Consider the following 25,888-nt stretch of genomic DNA (forward strand, 5'->3'; position numbering starts at 1 on the left):
TAACGTGTCGGCGGAATTATGACCTTGTTCATGTTTGTTCGGAGATAAGTATGGTTTAGGAGATTCAGATGGTGCCAGTTTGACAAAGGGTAGACTGGTGAAGGTGAATTTTATGGCCATGGGGTGCCCAGATTAAACGTTATTTCTGAGTGTGTCTGAGAGAGTGTTTGTGAGTAAGATTAGTATTTGAATCAGTGAACTCAGTATAGTAAATTGCTCTCTCTTATGTAGGTGCCCACCATCCGATCCACCGAGGCCCTGAATAGAACAAAAGGTGGAAGAAGGAAGAATTTTTCCCTTTTCTCTTGCCTCTCTGAGCTGAGACATCTCACCTCATCTTCTCCCGCCCTCAGACTGGGATTCGCACCACTGGCTTCCCTGGCTCTCAGGCCTTCAGAACTTCACCTTCAGCTCTCCCGGGTGTCCAGCTTGCAGACAGCAGACCATGGGATTTCTCAGCCTCCAAAACTGTGTGAACCAATTCTTCATAGTAAATCTCCCTTTATATACGTGAATATCCTATTTGGTTCCACTCCACTGGAGAATGCTGACTGATAGAGTTCCTAAAGTAATATTGGGCATTCAAGAAACATGCAAACCTCACGTCCAAATAAACTCTGGATTCTATATAGATGTAGGAGAAATATATATATATAAAAGTACTAAATGAAAATAGTGGTAAATATTTACAGAATCTTAAAAGAAAGAAGTTTTTCCTGAATATGACTCCAAAAGCAAAACCCACGAAAGCTGGCTATGAGTACCTGAAGTATATATAACCTCTGTGTGGCCGATAAGAAAAAATAATACAGATACCAATTTTTAAAAAGCAGATAATTATCTCATATTCACTGTACTCCAGGAACTGTTGTAAGCACTTTATTAAATCATCCGATCCCCGTAACAAGCCTACAAAGTGTTAACTCGACTTCCAATTACAGATGAAAAATAAAGGCTCTTGTAGGGGAAGGAATGTACCCAAAGTCACACAGTTAGGAAGCGATAGGGCAGTGTGACTGCGTGTGTGCTCTCAACCACAAAAGAAACACACACCACAGACTGGAAAACCTGAGAACATTTCTTGAACCATACACAAAAAGCAAAGATTGGTATCTTTATGACGGTAATACATATACGCACTCTTACCAACGAGAAAAAGACAAACACTTCAATAGAAAAACAGGCAAAGGAAGTAATTTAAGAAGGCAATCCACACAGGAAGTAATTCAGCCAATGCTTGTTAAAAAAAAAAAAAATTCAGCCCCCCCCCCCCCCCAGTTATCAAAGAGAGGCAAATTTAAACAAGGCAGCTTTCCACTCGATTGAACTGGCTGAGATCCTAAAGAAATTGTCTCCATGGCAGAGAGCATTGCAAGTTGGGTCCTTCCAGAAACAGAGTCTGAAATGGAGTTAGTGAGCAATGGGGTATTTATTAAGGACTGGCCCTTGGATCAATACCTGTGGAAGGGAGGTGGGGGAGGCCAGGTCAGAGAAAGAAGGAAGACTTTGACACAGACATGGTGATAGCTCCCACAGGGAATGCCTGAGCTGGAATGACCCATGAGCAGTGTCCTCAGTTGGGTGGAGTTGGCTGATCTCTTTGCCCCTGCATTGATATATCACTGAAGGGAGCTGCCTGGTGGAACGGTCATGACTTTGGATGAGGTGGCTCTTTGCAGCTGAGCAATCCTTGAAGGGGCTGACAGCTGAAGGCACTCCCAGCAGCTGGGGTGACAGGTCCTTCCTGGAAGAAGAATCTGGGTGACTCATCACAAAGATACAGAAAAATCCATATTGGAAGTCCTTTCAATATGCCACCCATTTCTCCATGCTCCATGACAGAGTTTAATGGGGGCTAGACTTCTCATTCTTGTAAGACCTCCTCTACTTCTGCCCCCTACTCTCACATCCCACCATGTCTTCTCTGGAGACAACCAGGGCCTCTCCCAAAATCCCCCGTACCTAGTGCTCCACTTCTGGGAACAGCGTGTACTGTTGGGAGAGCTGATTGCTCCATTTTCTGACATTCTGCATTCTGGTTGTTAAACCATTGGTAGCTTAAAATGAGCCATCGTAGGAGTATTTATACCATGGAAATGGGAAAAGGCTGTAAGTCAGGTCAAAAGAGCATTGTTAACTGTTCAGTTCTGTTCTCCTCATGGAGCAAAACTGCCCAGGCTTTTGGACCATCCCTAGGGACCCTAATCCCCATAAGGCTCTGCCCATCTTGGAATCCAGCCCCATCCTCTATCCCTCCTCGACTACCAAAGGCCTTTACTGTGCCCCCTACACCTTAATATACACCATGAGCAAGAGAATCTCTCTCTTCTAAGTCTTCTCCATAGTCTTGCTCTGGCTGGAGCCCAGCCCTCTATGGCACCACCCTTGCTCCTCATGTTTCCTTCCAGATTACCACCCCTCCCACCTTCCCCAAACTCTCCAGCTCCTGGTTGCAACTGTCTGCTAATCCCTCTTACTTGTTCCTAGAAGATTTCCACTCCTGGCTCATTGTCACTTGTCCTAACTGCTCCTGTCCTAAATCTTGGTGATTTAACTATCTAAAGAGATGACCTCTCCATTCTTTAACCTCCATGCCTCCAGTGATCTTGTCCTCCACACTTTCTTAGCCATTCTCCCCACGGTCATTCTCTAGCTGTGTGCTGTCCAGCTCAGGTGCCACAAGCTGCTTGAAACTGGTCCAAAATGAGATGTGCTGTCAGTATAAAATACAGATTTCAAGGCTTAGCATAAAATTTTTTTAAATATCTCATTAATACTTTTTAAAGGTCTTAATTAGTCTTAAGATTTTTTAAAACTTTTTTCCAGCTTTAGGGAGGTATAATTGACGAATAAGAATTGTACATATCACAGTGGATGATGTGATGTTTTAATACACATGTGCATTGTGGGAGGATCACTACAATCAAGCTAATTAACATATCCACCACCTCATATAGCTCTGTGTGTGTGTGTGTGTGTGTGTGTGTGTGTGTGTGAGATGAATGAGAACATATAGGACCTACTCCTTTAGGGGCCTCTGGGTGGCTCAGTTGGTTAAGTGTCCGACTCTTGATTTTGGCTCAGGTCATGATCTCAGGGTTGTGAGATCAAGCCTCAGATCTGTCCATAAATAAAGGAGTCTGCTTAAGATTCTCTCCCTCTCTAAAATTAACAAGGCAGGAAACCACAAATGTTGGAGAGGATGTGGCGAAAGGGGAACCCTCTTGCACTGTTGGTGGGAATGTGAACTGGCGCAGCCACTCTGGAAAAATGTGTGGAGGTTCCTCAAAGAGTTTAAAATAGATCTGCCCTATGACCCAGCAATTGCCTTGCTGGGGATTTACCTCAAAGATACAGATGCAGTGAAACGGCAGGACACCTGCACCCCAATGTTTATAGCAGCAATGTCCACTGTAGCCAAACTGTGGAAGGAGCCTCGGTGTCCATCGAAAGATGAATGGATAAAGAAGATGTGGTTCATGTATACAATGGAATATTCCTCAGCTATTAGAAACGACAAATACCCACTATTTGCTTCAACATGGATGGAACTGGAGGGTATTATGCTGAATGAAATAAGTTAATCGGAGAAGGACAAACATTATATGGTCTCATTCATTTGAGGAATATAAAAAATAGTGAAAGGGAATAAAAGGGAAAGAATAAAAAATGAGTGGGAAATACCAGAAAGGGAGACAGAACATGAGAGACTCCTAACTCTGGGAAATGAACTAGGGGTGCTGGAAGGGGAGGTGGGCGGGGGATGGGGGTGACTGGGTGACGGGCACTGAGGGGGGCACTTGATAGGATGAGCACTGGGTGTTATTCTATATGTTGGCAAATTGAACACCAATAAAATATAAATTTATTTTAAAAAAGATTCTCTCCCTCTCTCTCTGTCCCTCCCCCTTCTAAAAAGAAATATCTACTCTTTTAGCACATTTCGAGTATACAATAGAGTATTATTAACTGTAGTCAAGTTGCCCCGCTGTACATCTAAGCTTTAGGCCTTACTCATCCTGCACAACTGAAACTTTGTAAACTTTGACCACCATCCCTATTTCCCTCATTCCCAGCCCCTGGCAACTACCATTCTATTCTGTCTCTATGACTTGAACTTTTTCAGGTTCCACGTATAGATGAGGTCATGCAGTATTCATTTCTGTGCCTGGCTTATTTCACTTAGCATGATGTCCTCCAGGTTCATCCACATTGTCACAAATGAGAGAATCACCTCCTTTTCTATGGCTGAATAATATTTCATTGTGTATATATATCCCATTTTCTTTACCCATTAATCCTTTCATGGACACTTAAGTAGATCTCATATGCTGGCTATCTGAATAATGCTGCAATGAACATGAAAATGTGGAAAACTCTTTGAGATACTGAATTCATTGGCTTTTGATATATACCCAGAGTGGGATTGCTGGATTGTATGGTGGTTCTGTTTTTATTTTTTTGTGGACAGTGGGTGCACCAGTGCACCAGTTTGCATTCCCACAGTGGGTGCATCAGTTTGCATTCCCACCAGCAGTGTGCAAGGGCTCCCTTTTCTCCACATCCTCGCCAACTCTGGTTATCTTTTGTCTTTTTGGTAATTCTAACAAGGTGAGGTGGTATCTCATTATGGTTTAATCTGCATTTCCCTGATGATTAGTGATGCTGAGTATTTGCTGACATACCTGTTGGCCATGTGCATGTCTTCTTTTGAGAATATATATTCAGGTCCTTTGCCCATTTTTTCACTGGGTTATTTGGTTTGGTATATATATATATATTGAGTTAAGTTCCTTATACATTTTGGATCTGAACCTATATCAGATGTATGGCTTGCAAGTATTTCCCCCCATGCTGTAGGTTGTCTCTTCATTCTGTTGATGGATGGCTCCCTTCACTGTGCAGAAGCTTTTCAGTTTGATGCAATCCCATTTATCTATTTTCACTCTTGTTGTTTGTGCTATTAGGGCCAAAAACACCACTGCCAAAAACAATGTCAACAAGCTTTTTTCCCTATGTCTTCTTCACTAATAATTTATAAAACTTAATTGCATGTTGGAACGATTATCTCTGGGATGTACTGAGTCAAGTAAAACGTGTTATTTAAATTATTTTTGCCCATTTATTCTTGTTTTTTTTTTTTAATTTTATTTATTTATTCATGAGAGACACAGAGAGAGAGGCAGAGACATAGGCAGGCTCCATGCAGGGAGCCTGATGCAGGACTCGATCCCGGGAGTCCTGGGATCACGCCCTGGGCCAAAGGCAGACGCTCAACCGCTGAGCCACCCAGGTGTCCCTCTTTTTGCTTTTTTAATGTTGCCACTAGAGAACTTCTAGCTGCCTATGTGGCTCACATTTGTACCTCCTGCATTACCTCTGTCAGACCACACTGCTCTAAGCTCTTGCTATTTACCCAAACTGTCACTCCTTCCATAATCTCAGTTTCAAGCATGCCACCTTGACTACCATCTCTCATCATTCCAACTCATGCCATTAGTGCCCTTATATCAACAACTTCCAAGCTCACTGAGATCTACAAGTCATCAGTTAGCCTTTCCACTTGTTAGCACCACTATTAACTCTATCATATGTCTTCGCTCCCCTTCTTCCCAGCTGGAATTCCACGGTCTGTCATCACAGCCCTGTCTCATGTGTATCTTTCAGCTTCCTCATCTGTCTCTCACTGCACTGCAAACACTTGGGAAAACCTCTAACCTGGTTAATTAGAACACCATGCCAGCACCTGTTAGGCTGAATGAGGCTGCAGGAAAACTCACAGACATGGTGACTGGTCTCATTTTAAATTTCATATGCTGAACTCAAGTACTCCCTTAATGCAGACTGGCCATCCTACTACATTTCTACTCTTCTCCTCAAAATCCCAGCATTTCCTTCCCCGTTTCAACACTTCATGCTCGGCTGATGACTTATTTCCTATTTCAGTGAGAAAGGGAAGTGAGACAAGGAGAACAATGAACAGCTCCCCACCACATCTGCCCAGCCACCCTGCCCCGTCATCTCCTGGCTGTGCCCTAAACACCAACCCCTCACTTATAAACTAGCTCCCCACCCCCTTCAGCAACTTTCTACCATCCATCATGTTCCCTCTCTGTTGGATAATTCCCATTATATCCCATTTGAAAAAAACCTCTGGATTTCTCATTCGACTTCCTCTTTTCAGGAAGAGTCTTTGAAAGTGTCAATTCTCACTCTCACCAATTCCTCTCTTCCCATTTTCTCTTAGACCCATTTCAGTCAGGCTTCTGCCTCTTACTGGTGCAATGAAACTCTTCACTGACTTCTCTATTTCACTTGGGACAAAAGCTAAAGTCCTTACAATGACCCATACGCCCTATATGATCCCTACATGATCTGGTCTCCCATCATTATTTCCCCTCAGCAGCCACCATTCTATGGAGCAGTCAGGCCAACTATTTTGCACCCAATATCATAGAGAACCTGGAAAACATGTGTGGGCCACATGAGGACTAGCCACAAGAGGACTCAGAAACTGCCCACCTGATATGCCCCCACAGCCTCCAGTGGAGGAATGGAGGACATGGGGCTGTAAAAATCTGATTGACCATGCATTTTAACCTAATAAACATGAGTTTCTCAAAGAACTATTTGGATTATTGTATTAGACTAAGGTCACTACACTGGACTCTCATTGTCTCCCCTCCTTATTACCCAGCAGATGGTACCTCCCAAGAAAGATCAAATTAAGTAGGAAAATAAAGAAACTCTGTTTTCTTTGTACATCTTATATATTTGTGAGTGATTTTGTGACCCTGCTACATGTACACATATGCTTAGGGGAAAAAAGGTGACAAAATATACACCAAAATGTTAGCAGTGGTTATGAATGAGTGGTTTTTATGTTCTTCTCTTTTTGTTATTTTCTGATTTTTTCATGAGTGTGAGCTAATTTTATAATTAGAAGAGTATTTTCAATTTTATTTTTTTATTTTTTTTTGAGTATTTTCAATTTTAAAAGAAAATGGACCAAATAAAAATGTTTTGTTTTCTTAAAAAAAATAAAAATAAAAAAATAAAAGAAAATGGAAGCTTTCACCCCCAAGCAAAACTGAAGTAATAGACACTAGATTTACCCTCCTTCCTGAAACAACCAAAATAACCTGGACCAAGTGTATGAAATAAAAGTTCTCGACTCATTGGATATCAGACAATAAAACACAATAATCTTTGAGAATGTGGGAATAAGTGCCATGAACTCCAAATTATCTAATCTTACTTCCTTGAGAAGATTTCCAAGCCACAACAAGGAAAGGGGTACCCAGTAGAATTTGGCAGACTTCTTGAGTTGAGGAGACAGAGTGGAGAGTCTAGGGAGAACAAGATAGCTAGAACTCTTAGGGTAGAGTATCAGATAAGAGAGAGCTGAGCAGAGATAGAACCCAAAGATCTGCAGAGTCCCCCTCAAGCATTCAGTAAAGAATTGATCAGCATATGCCTCTGAGAAAACAATCCAAAAGGGGGCAGGAACCATCAGAAAGGACTAGGGGTGACAGTGCCTGGTATTCACACAGGGCTGAGAATAGTCTCTCTTCCAACTAACCAGCCTGGAAAATTCCTACCTATAAAGCATAAGGTAAAATATTCAAGAAGACCTTGCCTCAGTAGTGGGAAATAATTAGGCCTAAAATAAAAGCTATTATATGCCCACCTAAGGTATCATAAATCAAACCCAGAGGGGGTCAAACTGTGTCTAAGTAACTTAACATATTCCAAAACAAAGTTAAAGAACACTTATAACAATATAAAATATCCAGCACCCAACAAGATAAAATGGATGATATCTAGCATCCGATAAGAAAATTCTAGACATGCAAAAAAGCCAGAAAACACAAGAATGAGTATACTTGATGCACCTGGGTGGCTCAGTTGATTAAGCATCCAACTTTTTATTTCAGCTCAGGTTCTGATTTCAGGGTTGTGAGATCGAGGTTTGTGTCAGGCTCCACAGGGAGCCTGCTGAAATTCTCTCTCTCCCTTCCCACCTGCCCAACCCTCTCTCTCTCCCTCTCTAAAAAAAAAATGGAGGAGGAGGAGACTACTCAGTCGATCAAAATCACCTCAGAACTGAGATAGATGAAAGAATTAGTACACAAAAACAGTAAAAGTTATTAAAACTGTATTCCATATGTTCCAATGTCTCATAGAGACACAGACATAAAAAAGACCCAAGTCAACTTTTTAGAAATAAAAACTAAAATATGTGAAATGAAAAAAAACACTTGATGAAATTAATGGCAACTGACATTAAAGAAGAAAAGATTAGTTAATTCAAAGACAGCAACAGAAACTATCCAAAATAAGACACAAAGGGATAAAAATAAAAGTGAAGAGAACATGAATAAGCTATGGGCAGCTTCAAGTGGCCTAACATACATATAGTTAGAACCCCCAAGTGACAGGCAAGAAGGTTCAGAAAATTTAAAAAAAATAATGGCCCCAAATCTGCCAATTTAATAATAACTATAAATCCAAAGATCCAAGAATCTCTCAACAAATCCAAAGTCCAAATAACAGGATAAAAACTCGATGAAATCACATAATATTCAAATTGCTCAAAACCAGTAATAAAGAGAAAAATCTTAAAAGCAACTAGAGGAAAACAAACACATCATGCACAAAGAACAAAGATAGAATGGCAGCAGATTTCTCACCAGAACAAATGCATGCAAAAAGAGAATAGAACAACACCTTTAAATTACTGAAAGAAAATACCTGTCAACCTAGAAGTCTAAAGTCTATGCTGAGCAAAAACAATTTTTTAAGGAAAGCAAAATAAAGACAATTTCAGACATACACAAGCTTAAAGAATTTACTAACAGATCTGCATGATAGGACATGTTAAAGGATGCTAGTTAAGGGGAAGGAAAATTATTTCTGGTAAAAATATGGATCTACACAAAGGAATGAAGAGCACTGGAAAGGTTTACATGAATTAATAGCTAAGATTTTTTTTCTTATTCTTTACTATTCTTTAAGATGTAATTTATTATCTAAACAAAACAAAAATGATGTGTTGTGAGATTTATAACATACGTATGAATAAAATGTATGACAACAACAGAAAGGCCCCAAGGAGAGCTATGGCAGTATATTATTATAGGGTTCTTATTCCATATGTGAATATACATGACATAATATCACATGGAGGGAAACTGTAAAAAACAGCAAGATTATCGACAACCTAACCATATCAAAAATCACACTATATGTAAATGGTCTAAACACCCTAATTCAAAGGCAGAGATGGTCAGATTGGATTAAAAAGCAACACCCAACTATTTGTTGCTTACAAGAAATGCAGTTTAAATACGAAGAAATTAATAGGCTAAAGGTAAAAGGAAGGAAATACCCATACCATGCCAACATTGGTCAAAAGAAAGTTCAAGTGGCTATATTAACATCAAAGTAAATTTTAGAGCAAAAGGTATTTCCAGTGATGAAGGAAATCATTTTGTAATGACAAGGTGCTAGTTCATCCAAAGGACATAAGAACCCTAAGTGCTGATGCACTTAATAATTGAGCTCTAAAATACAAGAAGCAAAAACTGTTAGAACAGCAAGGAGAAATAGACAAATCCCCAATCATAGTTGGAGATTTCAACAACTTTTTCAAGAACCAATAGAATAAGTGGACAGAAAATCAACAGAAATACATCAGATGTGAACAGCATCATCAACAACTTGACCTGACATTTATTAAACACTTCACCCCAAAACCAGAAAGGTACACATTCTTTGCAAGTGCACATGGAACATTTATCAAGATAAATCATATTCTCGTCCAAAAAACAAGTATCAATAAATTTTAAAGAATTCGTGTATGCTCTCTGGCTACAGTGTTATCAAATAACAAATCAATAGCAGAAAGATATCTGGAAAATCTCCAGTTTTTTGGAAGCTAAATATACTTCTAAATAACCATGGATCAAAGAATAAGTCCAAGAGGCAAGCAGAAAGTTTTCTGAACTGAAGGAAAATGAAAACAGAATGTATAAGAATTTGGGGGAGGGCAGGTGCTGCTCATTATGGACTGAATTACGTTCCTCCAAAATTGAAGTCTTGACCCCCAAAGTGACTGTATTTGGAGATGGGGCCTTTAGGGGGGTGATCACAAGTGTGAAATACTAACATGACAGGGCTGGTGTCCTGAGAAGAGGGGGAAACACCACACAGGCTTCTCTCTGCACACATACAGAGGAAAGGCCATGTGGGGACCCCGCAGGTCACTGGGAACACAGCTCTCCTCAGAAGCCAGCCCTAAAGTCACCTCAATCTTGGTAGTGTAGCCTCCAGAACTGTGAGAAAATTAATTTCTGTTTTTAAGCCACCGGTCTGTGGTATCTTGTTATGACAGTGAGCTGACAAACATACCATTAAAACGGTACTTGGGGGAAATTTATAACATTAAATGCTTAGGCTAGAAAAAAAAGAACAATCTCAAATTGATGACCTAAGCATCCACTTTTAGAAACCAAAGGAAGAAGAGCAAATTTAACCCAGAGGAAAGAAAATAAACATGATTAAAGTGGAAATCATCATAATACAAAACAGAAAAAAAAACATAGATTAAAATCAATAAAACCAAAAGCTGATTCTTTGAGAAGATCATGGAAATGAATAAACCTCTCACTGGACTGATCAGGGAAAAAAACAAAAAAAACAAAAAAGACACAAATTACCAAACTCAGGAACAAGAAGGGTGATGATATCACCAAGGACCCTGCAATATTAAAAAGATAGTAAAGCAATATTATGAGCAATTTTATTTTTTTAAGATTTCTTTATTCATGACAGCCACAGAGAGAGAGAGAGGCAGAGACACAGGCAGAGGGAGAAGCAGGCTTGCAGGGAGCCCAACGTGGGACTTGATCCCGGAACCCCATCACGACCTGAGCCGAAGGCAGATGCTCAACCCCCGAGCCACCTAATCGCTCCTATGAACAATTAGACAATCCAGATGAAATGCGCACATGCCTTGATTGACACAAACTATCAAGATTCTCTAAAAAAGAAGTTGATAGCCTGAATAGCTTCCTCTATCATCTGTTTTTCTATCTAGTCTCTATCCATCATCTTTTTCGACGAAAGAAATAGCATCCACAGTGAAAGACCTTCCCTTAGAGAAAACCAGTGAACTCTACAAAGGAGGCGACCACACTCATTCTATAAAAATTCCTCTGGGATACCTGAAAAAGAGATTTCCCAACTTATATGAAACCAGTATGACCTTGATACTAAAACCAAAGGTATTACCCCAAAAAAAGAAATAAAAGAAGAGACTCCAATATTCCTCCCACACCTAGACACAGAAATGCAAACAAAATTGTAGCAGATGGAGCCCAACCACCTACAGAAGAGGACAGCATGTCATGGCCAGGTGGGGCTCATCCAGGATACAGGGCTGCGTTACTGATACGTGCTCCCATAGAGATGAGCCTCAAGGTCATGATGCTGAGGGAGAGGAAACAGACGTAAAATGAGGATATACTCGACTTATGTAAAATTCTAAGAAATTCTATATAATATATAGAAGAGAAAGCAGATCAATGGTTTGCCTGGGGTTGGGGGACCAGGAGAAGGACAAGGAGGACCCTAAACATAAGGAAACTCTGGGAAGCCAAATCTGTTTGTTATCTTGATAATTCTAAAGACTTCTTAGGCGTGTGTCGATGTCAAAACCTAGTAAATCCAGGGCGCCTGGCTGGCTCAGTGGGTAGAGCCTGCAACTTTTGATCTCGGGGTCATGAGTTAGAGCCCCACCCTGGGTGTAGGAATTACTCAAAAAAAATTTTTTAGTAAGTTGTACACTTTGAATACGTGCAGTTTCTTGTACATCAGTGGATTAGAACTCAATAAAGCTCTTTGTAAACATAAAACGAAAGATCCCACACAAGAATGTTCTCTCCTAACTCCTAACTCTGGGAAACGAACTAGGGGTGGTGGAAGGGGAGGAGGGCGGGGGGTGGCGGTGAATGGGTGATGGGCACCAAGGGGGGCACTTGACGGGATGAGCACTGGGTGTTATTCTGTATGTTGGCAAATTGAACACCAATAAAAAATAAATTTATTCTTTAAAAAAAAGAATGCTCTCTCCTATCCAAAACCTGCCTCCCTGGCTATCTGCTCTTGAATGTTGAATCATTGGACAGGCTGACACTAAACCCCCGCCCCCAGCAAGGATGCCTGCCCTCCATAAGTTCCCAGGGGGATGGGGATGGGGCAGGGTGCACTCAGGGCCCAGCTTTCATTTGGTTTAAAAAGCCAGAGTTCAGGGCACCTGGGTGGCTCAGTAGTTGAGCGTCTGCCATCCGCTCAGGGCGTGATCTCAGAGTCCCGGGATCGAGTCCCACACCGGGCTCCCTGCAGGGAGCCTTCTTCTCCTTCTGCCTGTGTCTCTGCCTCTCTCTGTGTGTCTCTCATGAATGAATAAATAACATCTTTAAAATTAAGTTAAATTAAAAAATAAAAAGCCAGTTACTTATTTCTAAGGGCTCTAAGCCTGAGGCTGCCCACAGTTAGGGCCAGACTCTTTTCTCCTTACACTTTGCACATTTTTCTTCTGGAATTCCTGATGGCTTTGCACCTCCTCCCAGAGACGATGATTTGGGTGTAACTCCAAAAGAACCCACGCCTGGCTTTTAATGCTCTTGGCGATGATAGGGACCAGAGCTCATCCAACTTTGGTTCCCATCGGCATCAGAGCTGGGGGTGGGGGGATGCTGTTAAGTAAAAGCTCTGCGGTAGACCCAGGAATGTTTGTTTTAACAAGCTCCCCCGCAAGAGATTCTGTTTGCAAACCCCTCGCTTGGGATCTGGATGCCCAAAACCAGTGATCATGGCTTTGTCCCTGACTACAGTGTGGAAATAGGCTACGTGTCCCTGAATCCTCCCCTGCATGGAGGCCCAGAGGATGAGCCAGAGGAGGCCAATGTTCAACAATAAAAGGAAGAATTGCTTCAGTGGAAGCATTTCAGGCATGAGTCACAGGCCAGGGACATGAGGGGTGTGGGAGGAAGATGGGCTTCCCAACGCTTCAGTGCCCAGCTGGGACCAGACAGCTTCGGGGTGACCAGATGGAGCCCATTTTTACCTTTCAGGTGGAAGAGAAGGTCACCTGTTGCTAGCAGAACCATCATTCTCCCTCGCCTTCCTCATTTGTAAATGCTTTTGAGAGGTGCCAGGAGGGAGCTATAGGCTGGGACGTACCCTTTGCCCACCTGTGAAAGCAAAAGAGGAGCAGCCTGAGAGACACACGAAGGCAGTAGGATGGAGGTGTCCCCAAGTAGCAGCAGACTGCCAGTGGGTTCCCACCATGCGGCCTATGCCCTGGAGATGCTGCGGTGCCAGCAGCAGCCAGCCACTGCCCATCCTGCAGACCCGCCTCCTCGGAAAGTGATGCTTCTTCCACCTGGACCCAACAGCCTGCTGTTGCCCATCATACAGGAAGACCTTGGTGTCGCAGAAAGATCTCGGACTTTGCATCTGACGCTCCTGGGCCCAAATTCCAGCGTTATCATTTACAGGCTCCAAGGTGCACTTACTGGGAGCTAAATAAGCTTTACTGTGCGGGCCCTGCCCACCACCTTCCCAAGGCCCTGGACCTCACTTGGTAATATGCATTCTTTCCCCGCACGGATCCTCCCTAACTTAAAAGCTTTAGGACCCACCAACCTGGAGCCACCCCTAAGAGGTGCCCGGGTCTACAGCATGGTGAGATAATTACCATCTTGGAGGGTTTTTCCGGGGATCCACCAGAAGGCCTGCGTGCTGGTGCCTGATGTCTCACCAGAGCGCACTGCATTACCCTTGAGCACAAGGATCCATGTCGTTTGGATCTTTCTCTAAAATCTGAGATGCTGGAGAGAAATCACATCGCAGGGCTATCTTTGCCAGTACATCTCAGCAGCTTTGGGAGGCAACACGTTTCAATATTTAGACACCGCGGTCTTCTAATTGGTGCTGGGACCGGTTTGCAAAGGGAGAAGAATAGAAATCAGCAGATTTATTATTTCACAGATTGTTCCTCTCAGGTAAACATGCCTAATAATATCTGAGTAACTGATGAACCCTACATCTACCTCCACATCGTCTCCGGGGCCTGTGCTCCGCGGTGCTCTGCATCTCCATGGCAGCCCACACCCACCCGCCGCAGAGCGCCGCTGCTAATTATGTGGGGCAGATGCAATTAGGCGTCTAATGTGCAACATCGTGTGTGAGAGCTGAAGCGTGGCCCGTGTGAACCACCGGACACGATCAGCCGTGCTCACTTGGTCGGCTTGCATTCTATTAGCTCCGTGTCCATCGATTCCAGTTACTTATTGCTGCCTAACGAATCACCCCCAAAACTTAGCAGCAGAAGACAACAATAAGCATTTTACAATTAAGAATTGTGTTATCAGCTCCCGGGCGTGGGGTGGGGGTGCAACTGGGCTGGGCCAGGCGGTTCTCGCCCCCTCGGGGCCTCTCGGGGACTCTGAGGTCTGGGGCCAGGGTTAGAGCCTCCAGAAGCCTCCCTCACCCATGCGGCTGGGCTGTCGGCCGGGGTCTCAGCTGGGGGTGCTCCTGGTGGGGAAGGCATGGCCTCCCGGCTCACACAGAAACTTGCACAACTCCAGGGGAAAGCTGCCCTGGTTTTATTAAGGCTGGAGTGAGGCACGGGATGGGGGTAAGAGATGAGGCTTAAAAGCCAGCAGAAGCCAGGTGCCCAAGGGCCTCAGAGGCCCAGCCAGGGGGCTGACAGCATCCTGAAGCTGCCAAGTTCAGGTGGGAAGTGACACCATCAGATTTGGGCTTTGCGGGGGCGGGGCACCTGGGTGGCTCAGTGGGTTACGTGTCTGATTTCAGCACAGGTCATGATCCCAGGGTCCTGGGATCGAGCCCCATGTCCGGCTCTTTGCTCAATGGGAGTCTGCTTCTCCCTCTCCCTCTGCCTCTCCCCTCCGCTCATGCTCTCTTTTTCTCTCTTTCAAATAAATAAATAAATAAAATCCTTAAAAAAAAAAAAAAGGAGAGAGAGAGAGATTTGGGCTTTTGATGGGTGGTTCTGGCCCTCGTGCAGTGAGACCAAAGGAGAAAGGAGTGACTTTGGGGGAGGGCAGGATAGGCACTGAGAAGCAGGCAAGGTTCCCGGTTTGAGAAGCTATGGTGAGCATCGGATCCAACACATTGGAATATACCCTCCAACTACACTTAGATTTATTTTTTTAATAAATTAATTTTTTATTGGTGTTCAATTTACCAACATACAGAATAACACCCAATGCTCATCCCGTCAAGTACACTTAGATTTAATTCTGCTTTGTGATAAAATGTATCTGATTTTTTTAATTTGCTTTTGAAATTCTTTGGTTGGGAGTAACACACTCCATTGAGTCTTGGCTATAACTCACTGACGGATTACTGTGCGAGCCTGCAGACCTGCTCCTCCCGTCTGTGAGGCCGGGGCAACAGTGTGGGTGGAGGCAGATCCCCGTCTACGCGGCCCTCATGCCCACATTCCAGCACCTTGCCCCTTAAGCGGCTGTCCCCTGGCCCTCTGGCCTAGCCTGGTGCGCCCAGCGGTGTGACGGTTTCTAGGAGGACCCTGGAGAGAGAGAAGTCTCCCTAAGTAGGGTTTGAGAGCAAGGACTTGCAGGGCCCCAGGTACCCAAAATGTGGTCTAGAGGGGTACGGGGTGTGGGCTCCCCATGGGCTCGTGCCCCCAGCCTTCCAGGCCAGCTAGTTCTGCTGAAGGTGCTGGGCCAGTGTGGAGCCCTCAAAAATGCTGGGCCCTGAGCATGAGCCCCCAAATGCCCCCAGGTTTCAAGGAGATAATGTACCCTGAAAAATCCTTACAAAATAGGAAAATCTAACCCAGCAACTGTTTTTCAAGGTAGCTTTCTGTTAATGCTCAATATAATCAATCCATGAAGTTGATGTAACATCAACATAGGTATTTGTCGGTCCCCGACTTTCGTGGAGGCCCCTGACACACTCAGCCCCTATTGTCGCGGTGGCCTGGCTGGGACCCCAGCTAGGGAGGCTGACGCAGTGACCCCGGGAGGGGAGGGCTGGCAGCAGGAGCTGAGCTGCCGCGCTAGGGCTTCCCCACACGGTGCTCGGAACACCGCCTGCCTCTAAACCCTGTCGGCGTTCCTAACCGGTCACAGGCACTTTGCAACCGACTCCTGTTTGCAGTACCCTGGCCCGCTGGTGGGGGAGACAGGGAGGCAGGGCTCCGTGGGCTCCCAGGCAGCGGAGGGCAGGAGGCCTCTCCTGTCTGGATGCTGCTTCGGACGACGCTGGGCACACCGGCTCTCTCCCAGCTTGCAGCAAGGGAGGGAAGGCTCCTACCCCCCTCCTCTCCAGAAGAATTCCTTCTGCCTCCCACTTATCACCTCAAGAAAACCTCTCCAGCCCGATTTATGACTTTGAACTCTTCCAAGACTTAACTCTGCTCGAGGTTCAGGGCGTGAACTATTTTCTCATAAACAACCCCTCCCTGCCACCTTTGGACTCCTAGGCAATCCCTCCCCACCTTTCCCCCACTTATGTCAACTGCCTGGGGCTTCCGCCACCCCCCCCCCCACCTAGGATTTAGAACTCGGTTGCAAAGGAGTTCCTACCTGAGAGAAACCATTCCCACACTCGATTGCCAACATGAGCTCACCTCCAGGCAATGTTGGGGATGTGATGCGGACCCCACTGCCAGGGCCTCCTCTCCACAATGGCTCATGCTCCCTCAGGGCGCACTGTCCCCCTGCCTCATCTGCATGGAGGGGCCTTGTGGATGGTGGGGAAGTGTGGGGACTCAAAGCAACGGGTTCTGATGTAAACTCATCCTAGTCATGTGACCTGGACCAACTGTTAACTCTCTCTGACCCCAAGGCCACCAGGTCACCTCTCACACTGTTATGGGTTGAATTGTGTCCCACCTCTCCCCCCAAACTACATGCTGGAGTCCTGCCACCTAGCACCTCAGAGCGAAACCATATGTGGAGATGGGGTCTTTGTAGAGATGATCAAGTTGAAATGAGGTCAGGGGCACCTGGATGGCTCAAAGGTTGAGCGTCTGCCTTCAGTTTAGGGTGTGATTCCGGGGTCCTGGGATCGAGTCCCACATCGGGCTCCCCACAAGGAGCCTGCTTCTCCCTCTGCCTGTGTCTCTGTCTCTATCTCATAAACAAATAAATAAAATTTTAATTAAAAAATTGAGGGCAGCCCAGGTGGCTCAGCGGTTTAGCACTGCCTTCAGCCCAGGGCCTGATCCTGGAGACCCAGAATTGAGTCCCACATCAGGCTTCCTGCATGGAGCCTGCTTCTCCCTCTGCCTGCATCTCTGCCTCTCTGTGTGTGTCTTTCATGAATAAATAAATAAAATATTTTTAAAAAATTGAAATGAGGTCATGAGAGTGGGTCCTAATCCAATAGGACTGGTGTCCTCTTAAGGATAAGAAGCTGGGGGGATCCCTGGTGGCGCAGCGGTTTAGCGCCTGCCTTTGGCCCAGGGCGCGATCCTGGAGACCCAGGATCGAATCCCACGTCGGGCTCCCGGTGCATGGAGCCTGCTTCTCCCTCTGCCTGTCTCTCTGCCTCTCTCTCTCTCTCTGTGACTATCATAAATAAAAAATTAAAAAATAAAAAAATTTAAAGGATGAGAAGCTGGGACACAGATACACACGGATAGTGGGATGACATAGGGAGAAGATGGCCATCTGCAAGCCAGCGGGGGGTGGGCTGGGACACCTCTTTCCCTCAAGGCCCTCAGGAGGCAAGCACACCTTGATTTCAGACCCCTCGGCTCCAAAACTGTAAGCCAATACATTCCTGTTGTTTAAGGACCCCATTTTGTGGCATTTTGTAATAGCAGCCCTGGGACACTAATACACCTGCCCTGTTGACATCCCAGAATGAGATAACCACATGGAGGTGCTGGACAGGGTGAGTGCTGTCAATTCATTCATGCCAGGAGCAACCATGGAGCACCTACTGTGTGCCAGGGCCTGAGTCTGGGTGCCCGGGTCTGCAGGACCGACTTCACGATGTCCTCTACTTGCCCCTGACATGAGCCCCTCTCCAGCCACCCGTGAAGTGGAGCCCATGGAGTCCTCACAGTTCACAGAGTCCACCTGTCAAGTGGAGCCAGGAGTCCTCACGGCCCCTGGCTCATCATCAAGCACAGAGTAGGTACTGAATAAATGCCCATAAAATTGATTTAATATGGATTTGTAACAGCTGCAGGTTATTCAGCATACAAGTCATATGTGGGTGGGCTGAGTATTTTATAGCCTTCAGCAACATCCAGAAAAACTAATCATAGTTTGGGTCCAAAATAGCCTCGTTTATTTTGTGCCACCACAGGCCAGCCTCGTTTTGTGGGGTGTAGGATATTGGGCTCCGAGTGACAGCATCTGGCGCACTCTCGCAGACTCACCCCACCTTGCACGGGGCAGATCATGGCTTTGGAGCGTGTTTTGAAGTTACGTCACGTCTCTGGTGTAGCCTACTGTAGATTAAAGGCATTTCATGTGATGCTTCATGCAGAATCTTAATAATTCAAATACCTCTGGAAATTATTTTAAACTGGTCTTTTGAGAGCTCTGCTTTATTCTTCAATAAAAAGGAAAGGAAAGAAGAGAGAAAAGGAAGGGAAGGGAAGGGCAAATATTTGTGGTGAAAGCAGCCTCTGCGGCGGGTGGACACCGAGTGATGCCGGGCAGAAGGGTTTTGGGCACGACAAGAACGAGAATGCCAAGCGCATAAATTAGAATGCCATCTTTTCCCTGCAAACAGTGAATAATTATAGACGCCGAGCATCTCAGGGAAGATCTGTTGGGCATATGGCCCCTCTTTCCCTTCATGCCACTTTTCGTTGCTCCTGCGGGATGCAAGGAAACCAGCATGAGTCAGCAGTTGGCCACAACGTGCTGACACATAAGTGAGGCCATGGCTTCAAGTTCCAGAGGAATGCACCCCCATGTTCAGTGTGAAACACATTTACTGAGCGGCTACAATATGCCAGGTGCCATGGGAATACAGGAAGCATCTTTCATGCAAGGAGCACACGACTTGCCTGACAGCTCAGTTCCACGATCGTTGATTGAGCGACTTCTGCATACCACACACGGTACTCGGAAGGGGAGGGGTACGGTGGGGTGGGAGGGGTGGGGAGACCGAGATGCATGTGCTGGGATTCCTGCCCCTAACAGAGTTACAGATGCATCAGGGAGAGAGATTCAGTCACACCTTGTCTTTTTCATTCCGATGTCTACAGGAGGCACAAATATTATGCCCATTTTACAGATGTGGCAACCGTGGCTAGAGGTCCAGCCGTTCCCTGCGGTGGGGAATAGGAAGTAGAGAGCTGGCGTGCGGACCCAGCCTGGCTCTGCACAGCGGGCTGAAGTAGTGAGCCCAGCACACAAGAGGCGAGAGATCCCAGGCAAGAGATGGGGAGTGGACAGGTGAGCAGCCCACAAGAATGCCAGATAAGGCTGACAGGTGCTAAGAGGAGCTTGAAGCCACAGAAAAGGGAGTGGCTCCCAGAGGAGAAGGGGACAAGTGGCAGGGATGGAGTGGACTTTGAGCTGAGTTTGAAGAACAAGAAGGATTTCAACAGGTCAGGAGGCTGGGGAAGCCCAGCACAGGTGGAGGCAGAGCAGACCACGCTGGTGGCGGGATGGGGGGTAACCGGGAGGGCGGTGGATGGAGCTCGGGCGGGGGCAGAGCTCACAGGGCCCTCCTGGCACGCCTCAGAGTTCAATTTGTCTTGCTGGTGCCGTAGAAGATGAAGATGGATGTGACCCGATCCAGCCCGTGTCAGAGGAAGGCCGCTGACAACAGTGGGCAGAATTGATCAGGGGAGAAATCGATGGATGTCCAGGGGCCCCTGAAAAGACTCCTGATACTTCAACTCTTTATTCTGGGGAGTAGATGACCAAACCAGGATGCTGACTGAGGAGACTGGGGCCAGACCCCAGGGGTCAGAACAAGGGATGTTCCACCCAAGGCAGCCAGTGGTGGAAAGATCTGGAAGGAGAGTCTGAGCCAAGGCTCCCCTTGGCCACCAACGTTGAGTCAGGGCATCCACATCCACCAGCCCAGAGATGCAAACAGGAGACTCTGACAGAGTCAGAGACGCAGGGCTGGAGGATGACCCTGGACTAGAGCCCCTCGTGCCCCTGGAGGGTCTCTACATCAGCAACGTGGTGGTGGGCGGTGTGAGATGCACATATGGTCTCAGAGAGGAGCCCGCTCTGGGGCTCAACAGAGGGAGAGATTAGGGGCTCTGATGAGGAAGGGGGATGAAGGGGATTGTGATACGGGGGCAGGAGATTCCAGAGAAAGCCCATTTCCTGGGCAGGAGGGTCCACAGACTGAGCCGCAGGAGCAAGTCTTGGTGCCATGACTCACAGTTCAGCTGTGGAACTGCAGGGTTAGTGTGATCACATTCATGCCACACACACACACACACACAAACATATATGTACTGGGAAAAAACTGGAAACACATACACAAGACAGGGAAAGCAGTCTTCAGAAGATGGGGTTATAAAAAATTATGAACATTTCTTTCTCTTGTTTACCTGTGCTTGCCCAAATCTGCGCAATCTGTATTTTCCTTTTGGCACAAGTTAGATTTTGAAAAAAGAAAAGGCACATGGCTGTAATGAGGCCTTCCCCATCACGTCAAAGCCAATTCAGGCAGCAGTCTGTAAAATGCTTACAGTATTACCATGCTGGTCAGTGTCATCTCAGCAGCAGAATGAGCCCGAAAATAATGAGGACGTGAAATTATCCAGTCAGTACCAGCAGCAATTTATGATGGAAAAAATAGCTCAAGTCAACTTGATGCCCAGCCACGATTGCTGTGAAAGCTGCCAATTAGCATCCCAGCTTCTTCCACCCACCCTCATACACATCTGCCCTTGCCCTTCAGCCAAAGCGACGCTTTCATGGTCTAAGTCAGACTGCATTGCCGATGTCAATTTATGCCTCAGGGCCTTTGCACTGGTTGGTCCTTACGCTGCAATGCTCTCTCCTGATACCTGACATGGCTGACTCCCTCATCCGACCTCCAGTTTGTTTTTTAAGGAGGCTCCATGGAGCGCAATGTGAGGCGTGAACTCACAACCCTGAGATCAAGACCTGAGCCGAGATCGAGTCAGACACTTAATCCACGGAACCATCCAGGTGCCCCCAGTTTTTCTTTAAGTTAGCTTAGAGCGGTTCCTATTCCTTGGCACGGAGGAAGCCCAAGCAGTGCTGTGTGCATGCCGGGGACAGAGCTCATGCAGATCAAAAGGGTAAAGCACAGAAAGATGGTCCAAACGGTCCTACTTCTATCTCAGCATAGATGCGTTACACACTCTTCTCATAGAGCAGATTTGCATTAGGGCTACGTAGGCAGGAAAGGAAGGCACAAAGGGACGTCAGGGTCACCCAAGGAAAACTTGCTCTTGCTTCAAAATTTTGACTCAGGCCAGCATCTGGAGTCACCATGAAAAGCTGAGGGCATTGCTGTCTCCAGAAGCATGATCTCGAGAAAGATGCAACAACCTCAAGCAAATCAAAGGAAACATCAGACAACGGAAATGAGGAATGTTCAAATATAAAATGGGAGGAGGAGCTGTACTCTTTTCAAATGTCAGTATCAGGGTCGCCTGGGTGGCTCAGTCAGTTAAGCATCTCTTGATCTCAGCTCAGGTCTTGATCTCTGGGTCATCAGCTCAAGCCCCATGTTGGGCTCCACACTGGGCATGTAGCAGACTTGAAAAAAAAATTAATTTTTTAAAAGTTTTAATAAAAAAATGAATTGTTAGCATCAATAAAGACAATGAAAGGTTATAGAAAAATTCCAGATTGAAGGAGGCTAAGGAGACATGACCATTCAGGGCAACACCTAACCCTGGGGGCTGGATCCTACACTGGAGGGAAACAGTGTGGTGGAAGGTCTACCTTGGTCAACTGACAAAACTAGAATGTGAGATGTCGGTTCCGGTATTGTATCAATGCAAACTCATGTGTCACGCTTATATAAGAGAATGTCCCTATTCTTAGGACATACAGACTCAAGTATTTGGGGAGAAAGCGCCATAATACAAGTGACTTATATGAATCAGAAAAAAAATTGTAGACAAAGCAAATGGGGTAAAATGTTAACAATACATGAATCTGAGTAAAAGGTATATGGGTGTTCTCTCCACTGACTTTATTTTTGCAGCTTTTTGTAAATTGGAAGGAACTTCCACAAACACATGTGGGGCCCCTTGTCCAAAAACAGTAATAATTTCAAGATGATAATGTCTGAGCATTAACCAAAGCATGGTGCGTTCTGCACGTGGCCCAGAGTGACCACACAGGTCACAGACCCATGAAGCCAGCTCTGACCAGACCTTGCGCTGGGAACTCTATATAAGTTTTTTCTCATCTCTTACAAAGATCTTCAAGGGGGGCATTTTTTAAAATTTTTATTTTAATTCCAGTTAGTTAACATACAGTGTGATGTTAGTTTCGGGTGTACTATATAGTGATGCAACACTTCTGTACATCATCTGGTGTTCATCACAACAGGTACACTCCTTCATCCCCATCCCATTTCTCCCTGGCCTTCAAGGGGGCATTTTTAATCTCCATGGAGTTGATGAGGGAGCCAAGCCCCATAGTGATTAAGTGAACAAGACATGGCTAGTAAGGCTCAGTAAAGAATGAATGGGTGGCTGGAGAGATGGATGAAAGTGGGAGATGGCTCTAACTTCAAAGTCAGTGCTGTTTTGGCACATCACAGGTTCACTGAGGAACACCCCTGAGGACTCTAGGAGCCCTGTTGGGCCAGTTGGTGGAATCCTGGGTCCAACTGTTTGTTTTTTTTTTTCTAGCCTAGGTAGGTTATCACAACTTTGAGAAACCACAGAAACTCAGCCCTGCAAACTTGCACAACATGTGCAAACAGCAAGTGGCAGGACTTGGGATCCTCTGTACCAATTCTCTGCCTTTCCCATGAATTCGCAGCTGCCAGGGCCTGTTGACCTCCCTATCTGGGCGCTTACCAGATTAAAGACCTTCTGTCATTAGTCCTGGATCTATCTGTCTACTGTGAGTCAGAACTCATGGTTTGATAAAGGCTGCTGCACAGTCCACGTCCTCTTACATACCTGAAATGGTGGCAACTCTTCTTTATCTTCTGAGTACATTTGCTATCTGGAGACACCAGAAATCATTGTATGCCAAGTTAAGTTGAGAATATTGTCAAGGTTTGCTTGTTTTTGTTTTTGTTTTTCTATTTAAGAAGAAAATGTACATGGCAATAAAGTAATGACTTCAGAGCTTACTCTTCCAAAACCATGTTCTAACAATCTTCTGAGGAAAGTACATGGTTATAAAAAGCACATAACTTTTGAAAGTGAAGGACTAGTCCTCTGGAAGGGAAATTTGTTTAGACGCAGAAGTTAAAATATATATCCTGAAAAGACAATCTCATCGAATCAACAATCAAAAACCTCTTGACAAAGAAAAGCCCGGGACCATCTTCACTGGTGAATCCTACCAAACAAATTGAAGAATTAACATCAGTCCTTAAATTATTTCAAAAAATTCAAGAGGAAAGAGCACCTCCAAACTCATTCGATGAAATCAGCATGATGCCAAAGCCTGACAAATATGCTATAATAAAGAAATTTAGACAATATCCCTGACAAATATCAATACAACAATCTTCAACAAAATACTAGCAAAAAGATTTCAGCAGCACATTAAAAAGACTATATATCATGGCCAACTCGAATTTATTTCTGAAATGCAAAGATGGTTCAACATACGAAAATCAATTGCTAGAATATACTACTCAACAATATAAAAGAAAAAAACACATGATCATCTCAATTGATGCAGAAAAAGCACTTGACAAAATTTAACACTCCCTGATAAAAACACTCAATAAACTAAGAATAGAATGAAACTACTTCATTACAATAATGGCTATATATAAAAAGCCAATAGTTCACTTTATACTCAAAGGTGAACAACTGAACATTTTTGCTCTAAGATCAGGAAGAAGACAAGGATGATGGCTTTTACTGGTTCTATTCAGCACAGCAATTGTTCCAACCAGAACAACAAGGCAAGAAAAAGAAAGCAAGGGCATTCAAATTGGAAAAGAAAAAGTAAACTTATCTCTGCAGACAACATGCTCTTACAATACAGAAAACCCTAACAATTCCATTTGTAAAAAATGGTTAAAACTAATCGATGAATTCAGCAAAGTTGCAGGATACAAAAATCAATATATAAAAATCAGTTGTGTTTATGTGGACTAAACACAAACACTCCAAAAAAGAAATTAAGGAAATAATTCCGTTTATAATAGCATCAAGAAGAAAATACTTTAGAATAAACTTAAACATGTAAAAGATTTATGCACCAGAAACTGTAAAACATTGTTGAAAAAATTAAAGACAACACAAATAAATTGAAAGACATCCTGTGTTTATGGCGTGAGAGGCTTAATGTTCTTAATGTATCAAAACTACCCAAAGCAATCTATAGATTTAATGCAATATCAGAATCCCAATGGAATTTTTTTAAGAAAGAAAAATCCATCTCAAAATGCATGTGGAATCTCAAGGGATCCTGAATAGCCAAAGTGATCTCGAAAAAGAAGAACAAAGTTGGAGACCTCACACTTCCTGGTTTCAAAATATTATGCAAAGCTACAGTAATCAGAAGAGCAGGCTGGCATAAAGACAGGCAATGGGAGAGAGCAGACTAGAATAAAGAGCCCCGAAATAAATCCTCACATAGACAGTCAATGGTCTTCAACAAGGGTGCCAAGACCACTCATGGGGAAAAGGACAGTCTGTTCAAGAAATGGTTTTGGGAAAACTGGATATTCACATGCAAAAGAATGAACCTGAAATTGACTCAAAATGGATCAAAGATCTAAACATAAGAGCTAAAACTATAAAACTCTCAGGAAAAAAAAAAAAGGAGAAAAGCTTCCTGACGTTGGAATTGTCAATGATTCCTTGGACAGAGCACCAAAAACAAAAACAGCAAAAGAGAAAAATGGACGACGGCAAAATTTAAATTTCTGTGCATCAAAGAACACAATCAACAGAGTAAAAAATCATCCTACAGAATGGGAGAAAATACGATTCAGACCAGAGTTCACAACCAGAATATTTAAGGAACTCCTACAATTTAACAACAAAAAAAATCAAACAACCCAATTTAAAAATGGACAAAGGACTTGACTAGGTATTTCCCCAAGGAGGGTATAAAAATAGCAACAAGCATATGAAAAGATGCTCAATATCACTAATAACTAGAGAAATGCAAATGAAAACCACAATGAGATATCACCTCCTACCAGTCAGGTTAGCCATTATCAAAAAAAAAAAAAATTAAAATAAAATAAAATAAATAAAATAAAATAAATAAAATAAAATAAATAAAATAAAATAAAATAAAATAAAATAAAATAGCAAGTGTTGCTGAAGTTGTGGAGAAATTGGAACCCTAGTGCACTGTTGGTGAGAATGTAAAATGGTGCAGCCACTGTGGTGAACAGCATGAAGGACACTCAAAAAATTAAAAATAGAATCACCATATGACCGAGCAACTCTGCTTCTGGGTATATACCAACGATTTGAAAGCACAGTCTCAAAGAGGTATCCGCACACCCACGTTCATAGCAACATTATTCACAATAGCCAAGAAGTGGACGCAACCCAAGTGTTCATCAAAGGATGAAGGATAAACAAAATGTGGTCTACCCACACAATGGAATATTACTCAGCCTTAAAAAGGGGTAAGTTCTATCACATGCTACGATGCAGATGAACCTTGAAGACATTACACCAAGTGAAATA

The 25,888-nt window shown here is 44.3% G+C and overlaps 1 long non-coding RNA gene across 1 annotated transcript in view; it reads right to left on the reverse strand.

Annotated features, from left to right (window-relative positions):
• Positions 1–863: 863 nt before the first annotated feature.
• The window catches only part of LOC112657211 (uncharacterized), a 28,487-nt gene continuing 3,462 nt past the window's right edge, over positions 864–25,888 (reverse strand). The window contains exons 2-4 of the long non-coding RNA XR_003134908.3: positions 13,766–14,001; positions 13,133–13,259; positions 864–2,713 (exon numbers count right to left, since the gene is read on the reverse strand). This is a non-coding gene — a long non-coding RNA (uncharacterized LOC112657211). The remainder of the gene's footprint in view (positions 2,714–13,132; positions 13,260–13,765; positions 14,002–25,888) is intronic.

The sequence above is a fragment of the Canis lupus genome, chromosome 8 (genome assembly GCF_003254725.2).
Source record: "Canis lupus dingo isolate Sandy chromosome 8, ASM325472v2, whole genome shotgun sequence".
In the NCBI taxonomy this organism is placed as follows: domain Eukaryota; kingdom Metazoa; phylum Chordata; class Mammalia; order Carnivora; family Canidae; genus Canis; species Canis lupus.